Raw genomic sequence first — 21,371 nt, forward strand, 5'->3', positions numbered from 1 at the left:
GTAGTTTACCTTGGCTGAGGGAGCACAAACCCACCTCTCAACGAGAGGGGGCTCGACCTACAGCGTGATTGTAAAATCAGAAGGGTAAGCGTACTGCAAGCTAGCCAAACACTCAGCGCATCAGGGAGGTAGAGGAAGGGCCTAAATCGCCTGATGCTGCTGGTTTCATGTGCTCTGGAGAAACAGAGAACTCAAACTTCTCATGTGAGAGGAGAACTCCGAATTCAGAGGAATAGCGTTGCTCATTCCAGGTAACCCTTTGATAAAAAAGGGGAGCACTGCTCAATACTACCACGAGGACAGCCCATGGAGCGAGGAATCCAACTCATCAGAGAGGATTAACGCTCGAAAGAAACACCATACTCACAATAACCCTCAATGGTGAGGGGAGCGATGCTTCCAGAGTGTGTCGATAGAGACACACTAGTTTAGTGGAGCCCAAGGTACCGGGGTCTAAACCAACTCAGAGAAAGTGAACGAGGTCAATAACGCAGTATTCACACTAAATATTCCAGGCTATTTAATACATTAAAAACATAAATGCATTACCCCAGATATGAAACACGACAACATTTGCAGTCATGCAACTTCCTTAAAGATTTACTTGAAAGTAATGGCGCAACAGGAGTAAAGCTAATCTATCTTAAATGTAAAGTAAAACCAGGATCAAAATGATGGTTTTAATGTAAGTCTGCTTATTTTTAAACAGATGTAAAGTTTGGTGCAACAACATGACTAGATAAACCTTCATTCAATCTAGATTTAAGATTAATCATTATAGTTCAACACAACCTTAATCTTTCATTTGTTTCAAATTGTTCTGCTATGGAGGAAAATTAATGTATAAAGTTACAAAAATATATTCAAAAATTTAAAGTACAAGTGTATTTCCGCTGGATATTCAAATACCCATGTCAGGGTGTTGTGCAGTGAGGCTAGTGTAGGCCAGAGGTGGCCAACATCTGTCCTGGAGAGCCAGAGTCCTGCAGAGTTTTGCTTCAACCTTGATAAAAACTCACCTGCTTGTAGCTTTCTGGTAACCCTTAGGCCTTGATTAGCTTGTTCAGGTGTGTTTGATTAGGGTTGGATATGAAGCTTGCAGGATTGTGGCTCTCTAGGACCGATGTTGGCCACCTCTGGTGTAAGCACTGGGGGTTCAGCACATTGTACCATAGCACCATGGTTACATATAAAGAGGCACGTCCCATGCCACAGGAGGACATCAGACAGGAGGGTCAATCGAAGAGCAAGAGGTGCAGGATCTGCCCAGCTGCCAAAGACAGAAAAATCAGCAGCTGGTGAACCTTGTTATGCCCTGAGTTGGGGCATGCTTACTCAAGACCCATTTTTACTCAATCTAACCCTAACCTAACCCTTACCAAAAAGTAGTATACTTCAAGTTTATTTTATTAAGTATACTTAAGTAAAGTTCAAATATATTTTTAAGTATACTTTATGTAGTAAGTATACAAATATCAGTGTACTAGTAGTATACTTGTAAGCGTACTATTTCAATACTCCTTGGGACTAAATTGGCCCACTTTCTAGCATATAAAAGTATACTTTTAAGTATACTTTAAGTATAACAGTAGTAAACTTTGAGTACACAACTAGTTTACATCAACATTTTTAGCTTGTACTGCAACTATACTAAAAGTGAACTTATAGGTATACAGATAGTTTACTAATTAAATACTTGTAGTAGCATTTTAGTACACTTTGAAGTATAATATCAATAAACTACTAGTTTATATAATACTAGTTTATATTATACTAGTTTTACACTGCAAGTATACTCGTAAGTTTTCTTTAAGTGAACTTTACATCATACTTGAAGTATACTACCCCCTACAGTATAACAATGAAACACTGATTCTAGGAGCACAATTATAGCTAAAATATATTTAGGATAAGTATGTCAAGTATACTTAAATGTCATTTTAAGTATATTTCTGAGAAGTACATAAAGCCCATTTCTAAAAAGTAGACAATGTATACTTTCCTATTTTTAGTTTAAAAGAAGTATACTAATAGCACACTTGAATACACTTCTTTTTCGTAAGGGTGGGTCTGAGTTTCCTCTCCAGATGACTCATCAGACAAGTCTTCAGTATCATCAAATGAGTCTTCTTCATTGAGGAGAACTGGATTTACACCTTCAACTCCAGACTGACCCTGTGGCCCATAGTCTAGGTCATCAGCATCAGATATTTCAGTGATTCAGACTCTGAATCAGGACTAAGTATTGCCTCATCTTCCTCATCATGTAGCATCTCTACAAACATTTCAGCCATACTAACACTCTAGATAAAGATAATCAAAAGAAAAAATTCAAATGGATAACAAACAGTTGATCATGTATATCGCCGCTGTCAGACAGGAACCTTGTATGTCCAAAACCATTACTGTTCAGGAATACTGACAGACATAAAAGGCGACCAATAGTATTGATTTGATGACAACATATATTTGATACAATATATATTTGAATATAATAACGTTCTATTTCAACTTTTATTTTTGTTGACCTAGCTAATATTAGCTAGCCAGAATATGTCAACAACAAGCTAGATTATAGTATTGGACATGTCTCTCTTTCGTACTAGTAATAGATTTCAAGGTCAAGGTAACCTTAGCCTAACATTCAAATATTATGTCCAGTTATCTTCCTTGCATGCACCAAATATACAAAAGCAGCCATGTTGAGTGGTGACTGTAAATATGTTTCTATAGGTTTCTATATGGGTCATTTTTGACCCATGTATGTAAAATGTATGTATAAATACCTAAACTGTATTTGTTTATAAAGTAAGAAAGGAAAAATAAACATAATGGTTTGTGGAAATCAAAAACAGGATATTTAATGAATACCTGAAATAATAAATGATAAAAATGCATTTCTTTCATGATTGAAAATAAGCATTTGTGATGATCAAAAACAAGTTAATTGAGGAATTCTTGGAATACTGAATGATGAAATTAATTTCTTGCAAAGATATTGAAAATATAAACTCCCTTTAGACCCATGTTGTGCATCAAAGTGTTACGTTTTTAATCATCTTACCTTTCCCCATTACATGCCTTCAGAACACATGGAATACAGAATGAGTTTCAAGGGATTATTGTTTGAATACTTTTTTAAAGGATTGAATGAAGAAATGTTTTGGACATTAACGTTTTGGACAACGACTTCCTATTGACTGCTGATCATGATATTCTTTCTGAGTTCAGTACAAGTGTCGCATGCAGTTGTTGAATATCATTTCTGCAGTTGTTCTTCCACACTTGTTCATGGTTGCATATGTTTGAGCATTTTCCGGTACAGTGGTTGACTTCAACCCTCACCCTGTCACCATCTGGTGATGTTTTGTATGTCCTCTCTCTGTGTTTACTGGGAATCAAGTGGCTGATGCTGTGGGTTACTGTGATTAATTGCCTGACAAAAGTGAGGCCTCTCCAACACCAGTTTTTTTTTTTTCATTGCACAATTCATTTATTCATTACATTTGTAGGTATATCTCTTCCTTTTTGATTACCTTAATAAATATCTACTTTTGGGTCAGTTTATTTACCTGTGGCCTCCCTGTTTTTGTTTTGCTATGCCCTCATGCTGCCCAGGTGGTTCTTGTTCAAGGTTAAAGTATAGAAGTTGTAATATTAGACAATAACAGGTAGGTTCACTTTCTGTACATCATCAGTATACATTCCATAGGGGCTTCAGATTATTAGTTTCACTTTTACCTAGTGAAATCACCGCATCACCATCTGAGCAGAAGAACAGAACGCTTTTGTGAATCAGAATCTACATTTGTGAGGGGAAAAGTGGTGAAAATGAATCCACTCTTTAATTTGTTGATAACGATCTTTTTTATTCTCAACAATGGTAAGATCTTTATTTCTTAAGGATTATTTAAATATAGAATTAGGGCTCGTTATGGTTAGGGTGACAACGGTATAAGACTAAAACAATATTTTGTAGAAAAACAGCCTGTTTGTCTGATGAGTGAATGCGTGATGTTCTTCTGCTGTTTGTTTGCATGTGTTACAATATGAAAATGATGAATAAATGTACATTTGGCTTATGTTTTTTTTCTTCAGGTCTATCTGGTGTTGGTTCAGATGAAGTGTCAGTGGCAGTGATGGAGGGAGATTCAGTCTCTCTGATTTATGTTGAAACAAATAAACAAGAAGATATTAAATGGTATTTCAAATACACTCAAATTGCTGAAATCGTTGGAAATCACACTAAGATCTATACAGATAAACAGGGTAAAGAGAGATTCGGAAATAGACTGAAGATGAATCAGACTGGATCTCTGATCATCACAAACATCACAAACACAGACTCTGGACTTTATAAACTACAGATCAACAGCAGCAGTGAAAAAATCTTCAATGTTACTGTCAATGGTGAGTCATTAATGAATGTTTAAATGCAGTTTATACATGGTTTTTATTGTATTGTTTTTTTTCTCAATGATTCTTTTATTTGCCTGTATATTAATTCACATATATAGATAATGCTGTTTAGGTGCATTTTGTAGAATTATCTCACTTTACTTCATTAAACAGTTTGTTTTGATTTTAAAATAAAATATTTTCATCTTCAAGCTGTTAGTTTTATATACTGTATATATATACAGTGGTACGGAAAGAATTCAGACCCCCTTAAATTTTTCACTCTTTGTTATATTGCAGCCGTGTCTAATCTTACCATCTCTGATCAGCTGGTAATATGTTTAAATAAGGATTTGATATAAAATATGGATGTAATATGTGTTTGAGCACAAACCAAAATGTTTCTTTCTGGATCAAAAGTCAAGAAAGGGTTTGTGCAATTGCATTCATGTTGACAGGTCTTTCATGTTGTGTAGTTATTTTGTTTATCCATAAAATATCCTCTAGAAGCTGTTGGTTTGTGTTTCAGATGTTTCTGCTGCAGAACGAGATGAAACGAAGAGAAAGTCAGTGAAGGAGGGAGAATCTGTCACTTTAGATCCTGCTGTAGTAAAAAACCCAAATGATACGATGAAATGGTATTTTAATGACATTCTCATGGCTGAAATCACTGGAGATCAGAGTGAGATCTGTACAGATGATCAGTGTAAAGAGAGATTCAGAGACAGACTGAAGCTGGATCATCAGACTGGATCTCTGACCATCACAAACACCAGAACCACAGACGCAGGAGATTATCAACTGCAGATCATCAGCAGCAGATTCAGCATCATTAGGATTTTCGGCATCACTGTTACTATCAGTGGTGAGTATAGAATTCAGTCATTCAATGCATGTTACATTAAGGATTAAAAAAATTATAATAATAAAAAGAATTCCTTATTTCTACATCAACCCAATAAATGTTGGGTTATGGACAGTTTAAAAAGGGAGATTTGACTTAATTTGACTGATGGTATCAACATGAAAATGCATAATATTACCCAGTTTTCCTGTGAACATTATTTGATCTTGAGCTCTCAGTAATGTGACATTGTTTATCTGCTGTTGCTAAAATAGATGCTGCCATTTATCAGTTAAAACAACATCATATAATAAATATGATTTAAAGATATTGTTAAAGACAGGTTGGATTCTCAGTCACTCTTTAGTAATAAAGTAATAATTAGTCTCTTATGTTCTGTTTCAGTTTCAGGTTTGTCTGCAGGTGCTGTAGCAGGGATATGTTTTGGTATTGTTCTGCTGGATGCTGTGATTGGTGGTGTTTGTCTCTTTTTCCGGTAACATAAATGCAAACTGTGAATAGACATTTTTTTATCCTTTATTTTTTTAACACCACAGAAGCAGATATTCATTGTTGAGGCAAAAACAATCAAGAACATGAATCACTCCCAAATAAAGTAAATAAAAATTATATATATATATATTTATATAAAAACAATGCAACTTCTGTCAGATAGCAATACAACAGTTCAATAATTGTATATGTGGTATTGAAATCATTAATACTTCAATTTTGTATTACTGAAGTACGGGAGACTGTACAGGAAACACTGTATTAAATATTTAAGAAATGAAAGCCTGTCTACGTACAATAGGAAAAGCACAACTCCAAGTCTCTATATTTTTGTTTGCGTAACTGAAGCATCAATCCTCATTACTTTTACCATTTGTGAATCTGTGTGTTCTTACAGGATAATGATGTAGTAGCCACCTGATTCAAATATCATTGCTTGGAGGAGGAGGAGCCGGCTGTTTATCTTAAGTTACTTTGCAAGTAAATGCAAATCCTGAATGTTTAGAATTTTTTATTTTTTTTTGATAGCAAGACCAAAATACAAAGTAAAATCAGAACTCCAGCTGTTTATCTAAAGTTATTTTGCAAGTAATTGTATCCTGACTGGCGCCTCATACTGGAGGACACAAGTTCTATTCACAGTGTACATAACTGTATGTGGTATTGTTGCTGTTACTGGAAAGTTTTTATGTTACTAATGTTTATAGTTTAGCCACAAACACTAACCCTATTATAATTTAGCCACTAACCCTCATTCACATTCATTAGAAAACACTGGCTGATCAGCTGTGAATAGCATGGCTTTTAATATATTAACTAGATAAACCAGCCTTAATGAGCTTGAAAATTCACTGATTTATTTTGAAGTTGGTGAAACACTTAACTGAGAGTAGTTATCATGTTCAGTGCCTTTAACTGGATGTATTAACGATAAAGGCTGTGTTAAATGTTGTTACTCTGATGCCCTTGTTTGGATTGCCATATTGAGTTTTTATATTGTATTCTTAAAACAATTATAAAAAAATCCCATAGTAACTTTTACATTTGTGTTTTGGGTGCATAATCTGAATGAGATAAATCATGCACTGCCACTATTTTGCGATGACACATCATTTAATGTCGAATATTAACATATCCTATACGTAAAAACAACTTTACAGCACCTTCATGAAAGCCGAAATACAAATGATATCCACCAGAGAGAGCCACAGGATAACTAATGCAATTTGAGCATTTGAGCCACCCGGACAGCTGCTGCAACAATCGGTTTGCATAACCAAATAATTTCTGCACAAACTGTCAGAAACCGTCTCAGGGAAGCTCATCTGCATGCTCGTCGTCCTCATCGACTTGAGTGGGCAAATGCTCACATTTGATGGCGTCTGGCACTTTGGAGAGGTGTTCTCTTCACGAATGAATCCCGGTTTTCACTGTACAGGGCAGATAGCGTGTATGGCGTCGTGTGGGTGAGCAGTTTGCTGATGTCAACGTTGTGGATCGAGTGGCCCATGGTGGCGGTGGGGTTATGGTATAGATCATTATACAGGCAAAAACACAAGTGCTGACAGAGTTTGCTGATGTCCAGATGTGGGGTCTGGTTGCTGATGAGATTGTTGAGCACACAGCTGTAGGTGTTGTTATCCTGATATTCCACCTCCAGAGGTAGAGAGAGACTGATGCTGAGATCAAACACACTGATGCTGGACAATAAACTGTTTCCTTTGTACCAGGAGAGAGTCACATAACCCACATTCACCAGTGAACACACCAGTGAACAATTCTGCTGTGATGTTGATGATGATGAAGAACATTGTTAAGAGTTGGTCATTATTTGAATTTGCAATCATTTAAATTAAGATTTCTAAAACAACAAGAGATATTTGAAGCGCATAAGAATCGTATTACTCTGAAGTGTGAATAAATGACAGAAATATGTTTATAACTTACCAATCACAGCACAAACAGAAGAAAACAAACACGTGAAACATTTTCAGTGAAAAGTCTGATCTAATAAGACTATCAGTGAAAGCACAACTTATCTAAACAAACACAAGAGAACTGATGTGAATCCTCAGAGTTTGACTCTCCTAATGCAAACACACATGAGTATATGCATGCTATATATAGTTACATATGTAATATAGAAATATTATTTTGCCTCTTAGTAAGAATGCAACTCTTCTTAATAGTGGAACACTTTTTTATTGTTTAACATTGATCGTTTTTAAAAGCTAGTTGCCTGCCTGCTGAATATAAAAGTATTGTTGGATATTTGATGGAGTACTTTCCGGCTAACTGTAGTGATTTTAAAACGGTTGTGTATATTTATTTAGCTCTCAGTGTTAGTATATGGCAACCAAAAGGTATAAAATCTGTCACTGGGACAGTACTCTTTCAAAAGGCACACATTTGTAACTTATTTCCCCATAAATAATTAGGTGCACATTATAGTACCTAAAGTGTACATATTAGTACAATAATGGTAAATATTTGATTCCAGTGACAGCTTTTGTGCCTTTTTTTCTCAGAGAGTTTACTAAAGTTCAGCTGTTGAGTCAAACTGAGAGTGGCTGTGGTGGTTTTTTTTTTTTTCAGAAATGTGGTTCAATCTGCTTGGTGGACAGATATCATATGCGTGGGAGTGGAGATTCAGTGCATGTGTGTTTAGTTTGTAGGTGAAGAGTTTCTTCCTGTCCTGCTTTGAAGTTTAATCTACAGAAACATGATGAGAAACTGTTTCACACAGAGGTAGAAAACACACAAAGATCATGTTTTACACTGCCATTCACAGCAGTTTTTCACACTAAACTGTTTTTGAATGATTAATGATGGTTTACTTTGTAGCAGAATTGAATTCTGTTTGCATTAGTGAATTAATATGTTTCTTGTTTAACTCTGTAAAGCTGCTTTAAAACCATCTGTATAGTATTAAGTGCTGAATAAGAAAAGGTGAGGTAGACAATTTTACAGTATATCAACAGGTGAAATTTTGTCAGCAGCTGCCCTTATACAGTATGCATACAGTATTTAATTATTTAACTTTTTTTTAGATTTTAAAGAGAATAAAAGGAATACAGACATTGTGTAACGGGGCAAACAAGACGTGAGATGTGAGAATCCATTCGCAAGCTTTTTTTAAGGACGTGGTCAAAACAGGCGACGGTCAGACAATGGCAACAGGTATATTGAGGGAAAGACACAAGAGTAATCCGATAAAAAGGCATAGGTCGATCAACGGTGAACATAATCCAAAGGTCTTGACAAGAGGGGTAGTCCAATAACAAGAGCAATAGTCCAGGCGAGGTGCAAACACAGTCCGAAACAGCAAGGCAAAGGGTTAATCCAAGATACACAGGCAGAAGATCAGAACACATGAGAAAACAGGCAAGGCAAGACTTTGACTAGACTATGGAAACTAGAAGTAAATACTTAAACAAGGACAGGGAACTGGCTCTGTAAAGTAGCTACGCTAAACAGCATAAGCGCTTAAACAATACTCTGCAGTTTGAACAGGATCTGAGTGGGCATTATATATAGGGCTGGGAATCGATTCCATCAAGGGGAAGCGACTCCTCATTCAGAGCCTTTTTGCAGTTCAACAAGAGTTGTGTGAAATTTTTATATTTTTATTACCATTCGCCTCCCTCATGCTCGCTAAAAGTGATTAGAAGTCTGATTAGTTTCCTGATTCGGATAGACAGTTTTTATGAACCAGTTAAAAAATTCCAATTTTATGGTGGAACTGGCTTGTCCACAATTTTGAACGCTACACGACAGAATAGGATGTCATCGAGGGTCTTAATCTTATTACCATCTAAAATACTATTTTTTAAAACATTTCTATCAGCCAATGATAATTAGGCTATAAAAGAAAACGTCACGATCGAGCATAGATCAGTGGCCAAAAGCGCATCTGATTGACAGATAAACCAAGAGCACTATCAGTTATTAATGTTCTGGTTATTTTGTTTCAGTGTACAGTTTGTTAATATTGTGCAAAGCATACAGTCAAAGTAAACTACATCATTCAGTTAAACTGTGCACATTTATTTTAGACACTTCGTGTCTTGTTTCATTCATGCGATAAATGCATGTCCCTGCTGAGCTGTGGGCCCTGACTAATTTCACGGGCATAGCAGACAAAATTACAATTTACGTTTCGTCATTCCCATCGATTCCAGAACCAGGAATCGGACTAGATTCCAAAAATTTCGGAATCGAACAGCCCTAGTTATATAGTATGTGTGATTGGTTTCAGGTGAACATGCGATTAGTGAAATGGCTGCTGCCATGTGTGTAATCAGAGTGAAATGGACTGTGGGAACTGAAGTCCAGGGTGAGTGTGAAAGTCTGTGTAGTGTGAGAGTCCATGTGGTGGATAATGACATCTTGTGGTGAGCAAACGGATTCGTTCATAGACCGGATTCGTGAAACACATTGGTTTAATCTAGATTTAAGAATCTTTATCATGCAACACATCCTTAATCTTTAATTTTCTTTAATGTTATCTACTCTAGAGGAAAATTAATTTATGAAGTTATATAAATCATTAACAACAGAAATTGTTATTATAAGTACACATTTAATTTAATTCTGTATTTTTACAATTTAATTAAACAAATATTATATATAAAAATATAATATATATATATTATAATAGAATGTATTATATATAATATATTATATTATAAAATTATATATTTTTTTACATTAAGTTCAGTAGCTAAATGTTGAAGAATATTGTGTGAATTGTATTTTATGGTAAAATTGAGCAAAACTCCATTCGTGATTTTAAAAATGCTGTGTTTTTATGCAGTTATCAATGTTAGTGAACATAAAGACCAACTTACTTTCTAACTTACCGATCAGACGCCAGCAGCACAAACAGAAGAAAACAAACATGTGAAAAATGTTCAGTGAAAAGTCTGAGCTAATAAGACTATCTATGAAAGTACAACTGATCTAAATAAACACAACAGAACTGATGTGAATCCTCCTCTGACAGAGTTTGGTCCTCCTAATGCAAACACACATGTGTATACCGTATGCATATGCATGTTTCACATGTGTATGATCTGACAGTTATACTGAGGTTCATCTTCTGAGTCAAACTGAAAGCTGCAATTTTCTTCAGAAATGTGGTTTGATCTGTTGGTGGATGAACATCTTATAGATGAGTGTGTTTTCTCTGCATGTGTGTTTAGTTTGTAGATAAAGTGTTTCCTCCTGTCCTGAACGGCTTTTAAGACTCTTTAATCTATGAAAAAAACAAATAAATACAATCAAGGTTAGAAACTGTTTGACACAGAGAGAGAAACAATACAATTATTATAGTTAGATCAGCTTTAGCAGCTTCAGTGTTTCTGTCATTGTTGAATATCATTCACTGTATTTTCCTTTGAGGAATGCAGTTTCCTTTGACTCATAACATAATCAATAATGTTCACATTATGTCACATGAATATTACAATCGCCTATTGCTTGATGCTGTTATGCTGTTTTAGCTGCTGATACTCAAAACTCACCATATGGTGCCACAATAGATACCGTGAATGTGTGACAGTAGAAAGGTTGTGGCTAGAGGGGATACAGCTAAAACCGGAAACTAACAATAAGTTACATATTCTACCTATTAGATTGTGTTTTATTAATGTCCACACCCACATCTACCCCTACCTTAAACCTAACCCTTACAATAAAGGAAAAATTGACATAAATTACACTATGTTTTCTATGTTAATAATAATATTAATAATAATTTCATGTATTTATCCTTACAGCTTCAGATTTGTCTTCAGGTCCTGTAGCAGGAAATAAACCAAAGTAATGTGTTTAATTAAGTTTTTTATCATAAACAGGCAAAAGTAGGCAGTTACCAGTTATGCATTTTACTGAGTTCATTATATTGGTTCATCAGTGGTTTCTCTATGAGAACAGCAGCATTTATTTATTGCACACCCTATCGGGTAAAAGTAGCGCTGTTATTACAGAAGCAAATCTAAAGTCATGATTTCCTTATCACATGTGTGTGATACTGTACACCACTATGCATTTGATATTCCATTTTATGTTCCTTTACATAACTTTAAATCAAACACTGTGATGCAATAGCGAGAAGAAAAAAAAACAGAGACACAAGCATCTTGGCAAAAAAATAAATGTAAAAGAAGTGTGAGTCAGGACCCATATGAGCTCAATCATTTATTCCAGTAGATGAGGAATTTGGTCACCGTTTTTTGGCGACATTTGCATACACAGGATCCTTTGATTTCTGCGAAGAAAAAATACAGTCAATCTGATGCAACAGACCAAAAACATTTGTAAAAATTCACTCAGACTGAATATGCAGACCAACATTTACGAGACCTAAAAGTTTCTGTAAAATAGCTAATTAATTTACTATAGCTTAAAAACTTACAGTACTGTAACAAAGTAGTAGAACTGAACATAATTTGAGTATCAGGGGTTGCCTTCCATCATTTTTACTCCAGTCCAAATGTTTACTACCAGGCCTTCACGAATCAGGCCGGATCACTGTTTGCTTCCCCATGTGTTACGCCCATCATTTGCATCAAGATGATAATTTGTGTTGCCGGGGGTCACTGTCCCGTATCGGAGGAAAACATCAGCTTATTCAAATGAATGATACGCGATCGCATCATCGCTGATAATCAGCCTCTTGTAGCTAGTATTCAGCGCTATGATCTTATTCACTTGCAAGTGCAAATAGCTACATTACCAAACACAGCTTTATTCACCTGGTTACATGATGGGCTAAGCATATAATGATACATAGTCATATGCAACAAATTGCATATTCACTCAATAATTAATGTTCTTTTTTTAAAGCGTAGGCCTACTTTCTTTTTCTTCCTACGATGCTGCGTTTGACGAATTCATTGCACAACATATATTTGTGTCTCGAGAAGAGAAACACACAGCAAATACATTACCAACCAAATAAAAACACATATTCTTTACTTTACACAAGTGTTGTCATGAGTCATTTTCTCACTGATATACCTGATCATTTTGAGTTTTAATCTTGCAAAAATAAAAGCACAAGCCTTTGTTTCAGGTTGTTGACCCACCGGGACCAGATATGAAATCCACTAATCAGAGAGGTTTTCTAATCTCAATAGATTGTTTGATTGGTTTAAATGAACAATGTCTCGAGTTTTTTTTTTCATGGGTTCTTGAGCACACAAGTGGCCCTTGTGACACTGGGTCAAATGTCAACTCATCCCATTGTTCCTGCACACATGTTCTACATTTTCAGCTGATATCGGTGGTAAATAAAAGAGTCACGATTAAGGAACGACAAGGCACCACTTTCTCATCAAGTCTCTCCGAAGACAACAAACACTGTAGTTTTACCGTTTTATCCCGCAATTAATAAAGGGCTATTCTCTTTCTTCCAGAAAAAACTTTTATTGTATATATAAAAAAAATAAAAAAAAGTAATGTAATGAAAGTGATGAATGACTGAGGCTGACGTACTGCCTAAAAGAAACGCATGCCTATTTTTTTTATTTTTGGATGAACTAGTCATTGAATAGGCCGATAATAATAATAAAACATTATTGTATTTGGGGTAAAAATACAATACATCTGTGCGTGCTAATAGATTTTTGCAAAGTGAATTTTATACCCTTTGCAAAAAAGGGCATGTGTATGTTAGTATTTACAAAAAGGTGCAAAGTGTGACATAAAAGTTTTTTTTTTTGCTACTGAATGTAATAACCAAGGCAGATCACCCACATCTGCACACTGACTGTCTGATGCATATTGCATACAGATAAATACATACATAAAAATAATGGACCAGACTGACTGCAAAACAGTCATAAATGTTCTTACCATTTTTTGTGCTGCTGGTTTACACAATGCTGAATCACTTCTGGTCTCGGCTGCATTAACAATAGTCACAGATGTGTTAGAACAACAAAGCTTTCAATATTATACCAGAATTTGTGCCTTAAAAAGCTAAATAATTCAGCATAGGATTGCTCTCTGTACTAACCTGTTTTTCTACATTTTTTGCAGATGCAGACTGCAGCTACAATCAGCAGAGATCCAGCTGCAGCAGAGAGCAATACTATGTACAATAAAGAAAGGCCCTGATCTGTAATGGACAATTCTGTAATAGATCAAACTAGTCATTAACACAAGTGAATTTGTTTGTCTGATTTACAAAAAACACTAAAACACATAACCACTGTGTAACAGGTAAATCAATATTAATATTACCATACCTGAACATGTGTGACAGAGTTTGCTGATGTCCAGATGTTGAGTCTGGTTGCTGATGGGATTGTTGAGCACACAGCTGTAGGTGTTGTTATCCTGATATTCCACCTCCAGAGGTAGAGAGAGACTGATGCTGAGATCAGACACACTGATGCTGGACAATAAACTGTTTCCTTTATACCAGGAGAGAGCCACATGACCCACATTCACCACTGAACACATTTTTTTCATGGGTTCTTGAGCACACAAGTGGCCCTTGTGACACTGGGTCAAATGTCAACTCATCCCATTGTTCCTGCACACATGTTCTACATTTTCAGCTGATATCGGTGGTAAATAAAAGAGTCACGATTAAGGAATGACAAGGCACCACTTTCTCATCAAGTCTCTCCGAAGACAACAAAGACTGTAGTTTTACCGTTTTATCCCGCAATTAATAAAGGGCTATTCTCTTTCTTCCAGAAAACACTTTTATTGTATATATAAAAAAATAAAATAAAATAAGTAATGTAATGAAAGTGATGAATGACTGAGGCTGACGTACTGCCTAAAAGAAACGCATGCCTATTTTTTTTATTTTTGGATGAACTAGTCATTGAATAGGCCGATAATAATAATAAAACATTATTGTATTTGGGGTAAAAATACAATACATCTGTGCGTGCTAATAGATTTTTGCAAAGTGAATTTTATACCCTTTGCAAAAAAGGGCATGTGTATGTTAGTATTTACAAAAAGGTGCAAAGTGTGACATAAAAGTTTTTTTTTTTGCTACTGAATGTAATAACCAAGGCAGATCACCCACATCTGCACACTGACTGTCTGATGCATATTGCATACAGATAAATACATACATAAAAATAATGGACCAGACTGACTGCAAAACAGTCATAAATGTTCTTACCATTTTTTGTGCTGCTGGTTTACACAATGCTGAATCACTTCTGGTCTCGGCTGCATTAACAATAGTCACAGATGTGTTAGAACAACAAAGCTTTCAATATTATACCAGAATTTGTGCCTTAAAAAGCTAAATAATTCAGCATAGGATTGCTCTCTGTACTAACCTGTTTTTCTACATTTTTTGCAGATGCAGACTGCAGCTACAATCAGCAGAGATCCAGCTGCAGCAGAGAGCAATACTATGTACAATAAAGAAAGGCCCTGATCTGTAATGGACAATTCTGTAATAGATCAAACTAGTCATTAACACAAGTGAATTTGTTTGTCTGATTTACAAAAAACACTAAAACACATAACCACTGTGTAACAGGTAAATCAATATTAATATTACCATACCTGAACATGTGTGACAGAGTTTGCTGATGTCCAGATGTTGAGTCTGGTTGCTGATGGGATTGTTGAGCACACAGCTGTAGGTGTTGTTATCCTGATATTCCACCTCCAGAGGTAGAGAGAGACTGATGCTGAGATCAGACACACTGATGCTGGACAATAAACTGTTTCCTTTGTACCAGGAGAGAGTCACATGACCCACATTCACCACTGAACACAACAGTGAACAATTCTGCTGTGATGAAGATGATGACGACGATGAACATTGTGAAGAGTTACTGCTGATGTCAGGAACGGGCAGATAAGCTAAAAAAATGAGAGAATGACCAGAAATATGGATAAATATAGTCAACAGCGTTATTTTTAGCTTAGTGTGTTGGTGGTCAATGAGAGTCATCTCAATGCTCTGATTGGCCAGCTATCCAGTGTGTTGTGATTGACCGGATACCTCAACCGTGTGACGGAAATGTTACGCCCCTCACTATACTGTGATGCCGTGTCCCGATGCAATGAGACAAAACCAATAATGCCCATTACAAACAAGACATTTGTTGCATCCAGTGGGGACATAATTACTGATTATAATGAATACTGTCTTTTTACGCATTGAGTTGCATCACGCCGCGTAAACATAAAACCATGTCTGCATTTGTGTTCGGAGAAACGACAAACGACCAGCGCTACTCTACACTGTTTAAAACTCGCGTTTGAATCATCAGTGGCAAATCTGAAAATGTACTTACAGGCTGTGAGTCAACATTATTTGTCAGAACACCGGCATTGTAGTCTACTCTCCCAGGAAACAGTCCTCATCCTCCATAAAATGCGCTGCACACATCTGAATATTTGGGTTAAACTGTTCTGGAACAGTGTTGTAAATACAACTTATCCACTGATTTCTAGTTGTGTCCTCTTTTGGAAGGCCAAACAAAGTAGTTTCACTTTCACAACGAAACACACAGTGTCTCCACGACATGACGGCGGCAGCAACAATAGTACAGTGAGAATAAAAGTTACGCCTTCTTTCTTTGCGTGAACATTTGGGTGGCGTTATGCAAATCTTCCCACACAGTGATGTAGACATGTGGGGGCGTGTTCAAATTAGGCGTTTTAGGAAGGCGTGGACGACCTCCATCACTGACACTGACTCACCAAACACACCTGGAGAATAAACTGATTTTAATGATTTTGATGGTCTACAAAGCCTGAAATCAGATGTAGTTTGTAACTAAATGTGAATTGTAAAACAGTGACTTTAACATAACATGAACATTATATGTATGGTGTAGTTAAAACATGACAAGTTGAATTCTTCTTAATATTGTCAGTGCCTTCATATTTTTGTATATGGGACATTTACAGGATTCATGCACTAATTGTATTAATTTTGTTATTGTTTAAAATAATTTCTGGAAAATATTTGCATTTGTAATCCTTGATAGTAAGACAATTATTACCACAAAAAAAAAAAAAAAAAGGGGCTTAATAGAGGATTCGCTCTGGTTGAAATTACATTCACTATAGAAATCTCCATTATTTTTCATGGCTGTTAAAATATGTGAAGAACATTACTGATATTAAACAATATATATGTTTAACTTACCAGTCAGGTGCCACCAGCACAAACAGAACAGAACAAATATGCGGAACATTTCTTTTAAAAAGGCTAATGATGAATGTACTCTTACCTATATTGAAATGAGACTTATACTGGTAACCAGCCAATGTCTGAGCGAGCTGTTACCACACTGCAGTAACCTTTAGCAGAGTAGTGTAGAGCAGCGGAAAGCCACATGAACTATTCATTCTTTCTTCACTTTATGGTGCGTATATATAAACCAAGTAAGTGGATTTAGATCAATTTTAATTGTTTTGGTTAAACGATGTAGTAGGCTATTAGTAATCACACTGTGTTTTGGACTTTGGAGTTGTGGATTTTGGATTGCGTTTGGGTCATTGTCTATGAAAGATCCCATTCTATATTTAGCATGTGTGTCAATTTATGTAATTATAATCATGTTATATTTCATTTATTTAATTTTTTTTGTATTATATACCCCATTTTCGAACCACACACCCTTTTTCTAGAGTAGTTCTAAACTGTTAAACATGAACAATTAGATGAGTGAAAATTGTGTAAAATATTCTTAATTTCATGTTAATTTTAAAATCATTAAATTGGTTTTATAATTTACTTCAATAAAATAGTTTGTATGGGAAAAATTGTTGCATCTGACATGATGTATTGTGACACTAGCAGCACATCTTTTGAGTCAGTCTGAAAGCTGCTGTGGTTGGTTTTCTGTAGAGATGTGGTTTGAGTTTGTAGGTGAGAGGCGGATTCAGTGTGTGTGAGTTTAGTTTGTAGGTGAAGAGTTAATGCCCTCAAAACAGCTTTACAATCAAATAAAAAAATACTTGATTCATCAGAAACAGTCAAACTGGAGTCAGCGGCAGAGCCGGATTTACCTCTTTTCGTGACATGGGCAAAACAAATGTTTGCCCCAAAACATCAAGACATTGTTCAGATGATTTGTTTCAAGACATTTGACATGTTTCCATCCTGAAATGTGTTGAATTATTTTTCTATGCATCCCAAACCTTCCATTGCAAATTGCAAACCGCAATTTTAGAACTAATAACAGAAGCTTGAGCCATTGATTTGCAGGCTAATGCAGTTATTAATGCAGTCTAATGCAGTTATTAGACAGAGAGAGAGAGAGAGAGAGAGAGAGAGAGAGAGAGAGAGATTAAGCGCGTGTGAATACCTGCTCTGTGCTTCTCTCAGCAGTGTTCAGCAGTTAAACTGCTTCAAGAACATCCCTACTGAGAAATGTCATATAGCTTTTCAGCTGCGAAACTATTTGCGGGGCTGCGTTGACAACAAGTTTCTGATGTTGAAACTTGAAAAATGACTGAGATGGCCAATCAAATCAAAGTAGGCGGGGTTTAACTCATTTTAATGTAATTTAATTAGCCTATGTTTAATCTGGTTAAGACTACTCTCACACTAGTCATGCTACTTGATATATAGACGTTTTATTTTTCTTATTTTTACCTTGTTTTATTATAAAAAAATAAATAATAAAAATACAAATAATATACTATCATTTAAAACTTTACAGAACTCTTCAAATTCTTTAAAATAATAAAATAAACTCCAGATTGGGTGTTAGGAATAAGCAAAGTAATGTACTTTTGCGATAAAAGTAACCTTTATGTATACAATATTTTTCAGAAGCAACATAGCGAAAATAATTTTTGCATATGCATAGCGTTCTGACGTCCGTTCTGACGTCTGTCATCGCTCTATCTTCTACAGGGCAACTCTGTTATTACTTTCACTAGAATTAGCGAAACATCCGCGTCGCCATCTAAGCAGAAAAACAGAACGCTTTTATGAATCAGAAACTGTATTCATAAGGGAAAAGTGGTGAAAATGAAGCTTCTCTTTAATTTGCTGACAGTGATCTTGTTTTTTCTTCACAATGGTAAGATTTGTTCAAATCACTTTTCTGCTGCTACACTGATTTCTGTGACTGTGTATTATTGGTAGGCTCTAGTGACTGTAGGATTAGTGTAAGTGATGAGATTATGGTTAGGGTGCCAACAGTACCGGACTAAAAAAAAACAACAACTATATTGTATAGAAAAACATGGCACTGTATTATCTGAGTCTTAAAGCGATGGAAAATAACATACTTTTTTATTTATGGGTAATATTCATGAAATAGTGTATGGAAATGGTTGATTATATGAATGCACACATATAGGGAAAGGGGTAAAATATGAATCGGGATGTGTATTATGTGCTGTGTTGTTGAAGCACATCCATGTGATTCATATATGTTTGATGAGTGAATGTGTAAATCAATGCTGTTCTTCTGCTGTTTGTTTTTATGAGTTTTGTTTTATGAATCCACACATATTTCTACTCACAAAATGTATGATATAAGTTTTAAATAACAGTTCAATATTTTTTAATCAACTCAATTACTGTTGGGTGGTAGACTGTTTAAAAAAAGGAGCTTTGACACAATAACACTTTGACTTATGTTTTTAACATGAAAATGCATACTATTACACTTGTTAACATTGTTTGACAACTGTTGAATGCAGTTTCCTGTCGAGTTCACAGTGCTGTGATGCTGTTTTAACTGCTGTTATAATATTGTTATAATAACAACAGATGGCGCTATTTTTTCAGTTCAGTCACCATCATATAAATAATGACCAAAGTAGAAAGATGTAAATATCAAACATATTGTTAAATACTGAATGGATTATCATTCTTTCTTTAGTAATAATGTTTTTTTTTTTTCTTTTTTTTTCACTTTAGCCGTTCCCGCTTCTTGTCTGCCTAAAGTTGATGTATACATCTGTGCTGGTGCTGGTGCTGGTGCTGGTTTTGTTCTGGGTTTCCTGCTGGGGGTTATAGCTGTTGTGATTTACTACCGCAGAAGGTGCTGTGCACGAGTGCAACCGAATGTAAGTATTAAATACAGCTAATTTAACAAGATATAAGATTTACTGTGCAAAAAAAAAAAGAACAGTCGTATTGAATACATTTGTTTATTATTAGTATTATGCAATTACATTTTTATATGCTGTGATTATAAAATGTAGGGTGTAACATATATATAAAATGTGAACTGTCATCTTCATATTTTTTTTAATACCACTGAGGCAGTGTCAGAACAGTTAAAAACACAAATAACTTCAAAATAAACGAAATAACAATTAATATAAAAACAATGCAACTTGTTTCAGAGAGCAAGAGTCTCATTTAAAACGCCAAGACAACAGTTCGAGAATTTTAGATGTGGTATTGGAATCATTAATACTTAATTTTTTATTACTGAAAGTACATTTAAGAAATATACATTTAAGAAATGAAAACCTCTGTATGAGCAACAAAAACACAATTCCAGCTCTCTAGTATTTTTGTTTTTGTGTCTGAAACATCAATCCTCCTCATTACTTTTACCTTTTGTAAAACTGTGTTTTCTTACTGGAAAATGATGTTAATAACCCTGCACATATATCAGCCTAATGCACCTCCAAATCAGATTCCTTTACTTGAACGGAATCAGAATGAGGCTCATGAGGCTGGCGAGGATGACGAGGCTGATGAGGATGACGAGGCTCATGAGGCTGGCGAGGATGACGAGGCTCATGAGGCTGGCAAGGATGACGAGGCTCATGAGGCTGGCGAGGATGACGAGGCTGGCAAGGATGACGAGGCTCATGAGGATGACGAGGCTCATGAGGCTGGCGAGGATGACGAGGCTGATGAGGATGACGAGGCTCATGAGGCTGGCGAGGATGACGAGGCTCATGTGGCTGGGAGGATGGCGAGGTGAATTTGTGCTTAATACAAGACAAGATATCTGCCAGTCGAGTCAGAAAAATAAAATTAATACAAAAAGAAAACCATTTCATTTATCCAACCCCATTGGCAGATATATTCCTTTGTTCTAAACATAAACTTACATTTTTTTAGTAAACAACTTGTTTACTGAATGCAGAGGATTTTACTCATACACAGTCTCATACTGGAGGAAACAAGTGCTATTATCAGTTTACACTACTCATACTTTAGATGTTTTTATTACTATTTTGAAAAAGTGAAAAGTTGAAAAGTGCAAAAATGAGTCAGTCGTTTTACCTGAAGTTGTGAACAAACATCTGTGACATTTGATAAGGTGCTGACTAGTTATTTGGTTTTATTAATAGATGCTGATTATTTATTTGATTTAATTAAAGGGGTCATATGATGTTGCTAAAAAGAACATTATTTTGTGTATTTGGTGTAATGAAATGTGTTTATGCGGTTTAAGGTTTAAAAAACACATTATTTTCCACATACTGTACATTATTGTTTCTCCTCTATGCCCCACCTTTCTGAAACGTGTCGATTTTTACAAAGCTCATCGGTCTGAAAAGCGAGGTGTGCTCTGATTGGCCAGCTATCCAGAGCGTTGGCCGTGATTGGCCGAATACCTCAAGCGTGTGACGAAAATGTTACGCCCCTCACCATACTGTGATGCCCTGTCCGGCCGGAGCAACG

At 35.6% G+C, this 21,371-nt stretch overlaps 1 pseudogene; it reads left to right on the forward strand.

Moving 5' to 3' along the window:
• Nucleotides 1-21,371, forward strand: part of LOC107567531 (uncharacterized) — a 105,083-nt pseudogene that overhangs the window by 47,235 nt on the left and 36,477 nt on the right.

The sequence above is a fragment of the Sinocyclocheilus grahami genome, unplaced genomic scaffold (genome assembly GCF_001515645.1).
Source record: "Sinocyclocheilus grahami isolate Dianchi unplaced genomic scaffold, SAMN03320097.WGS_v1.1 scaffold1166.1, whole genome shotgun sequence".
NCBI classification, from domain to species: Eukaryota; Metazoa; Chordata; class Actinopteri; order Cypriniformes; family Cyprinidae; genus Sinocyclocheilus; species Sinocyclocheilus grahami.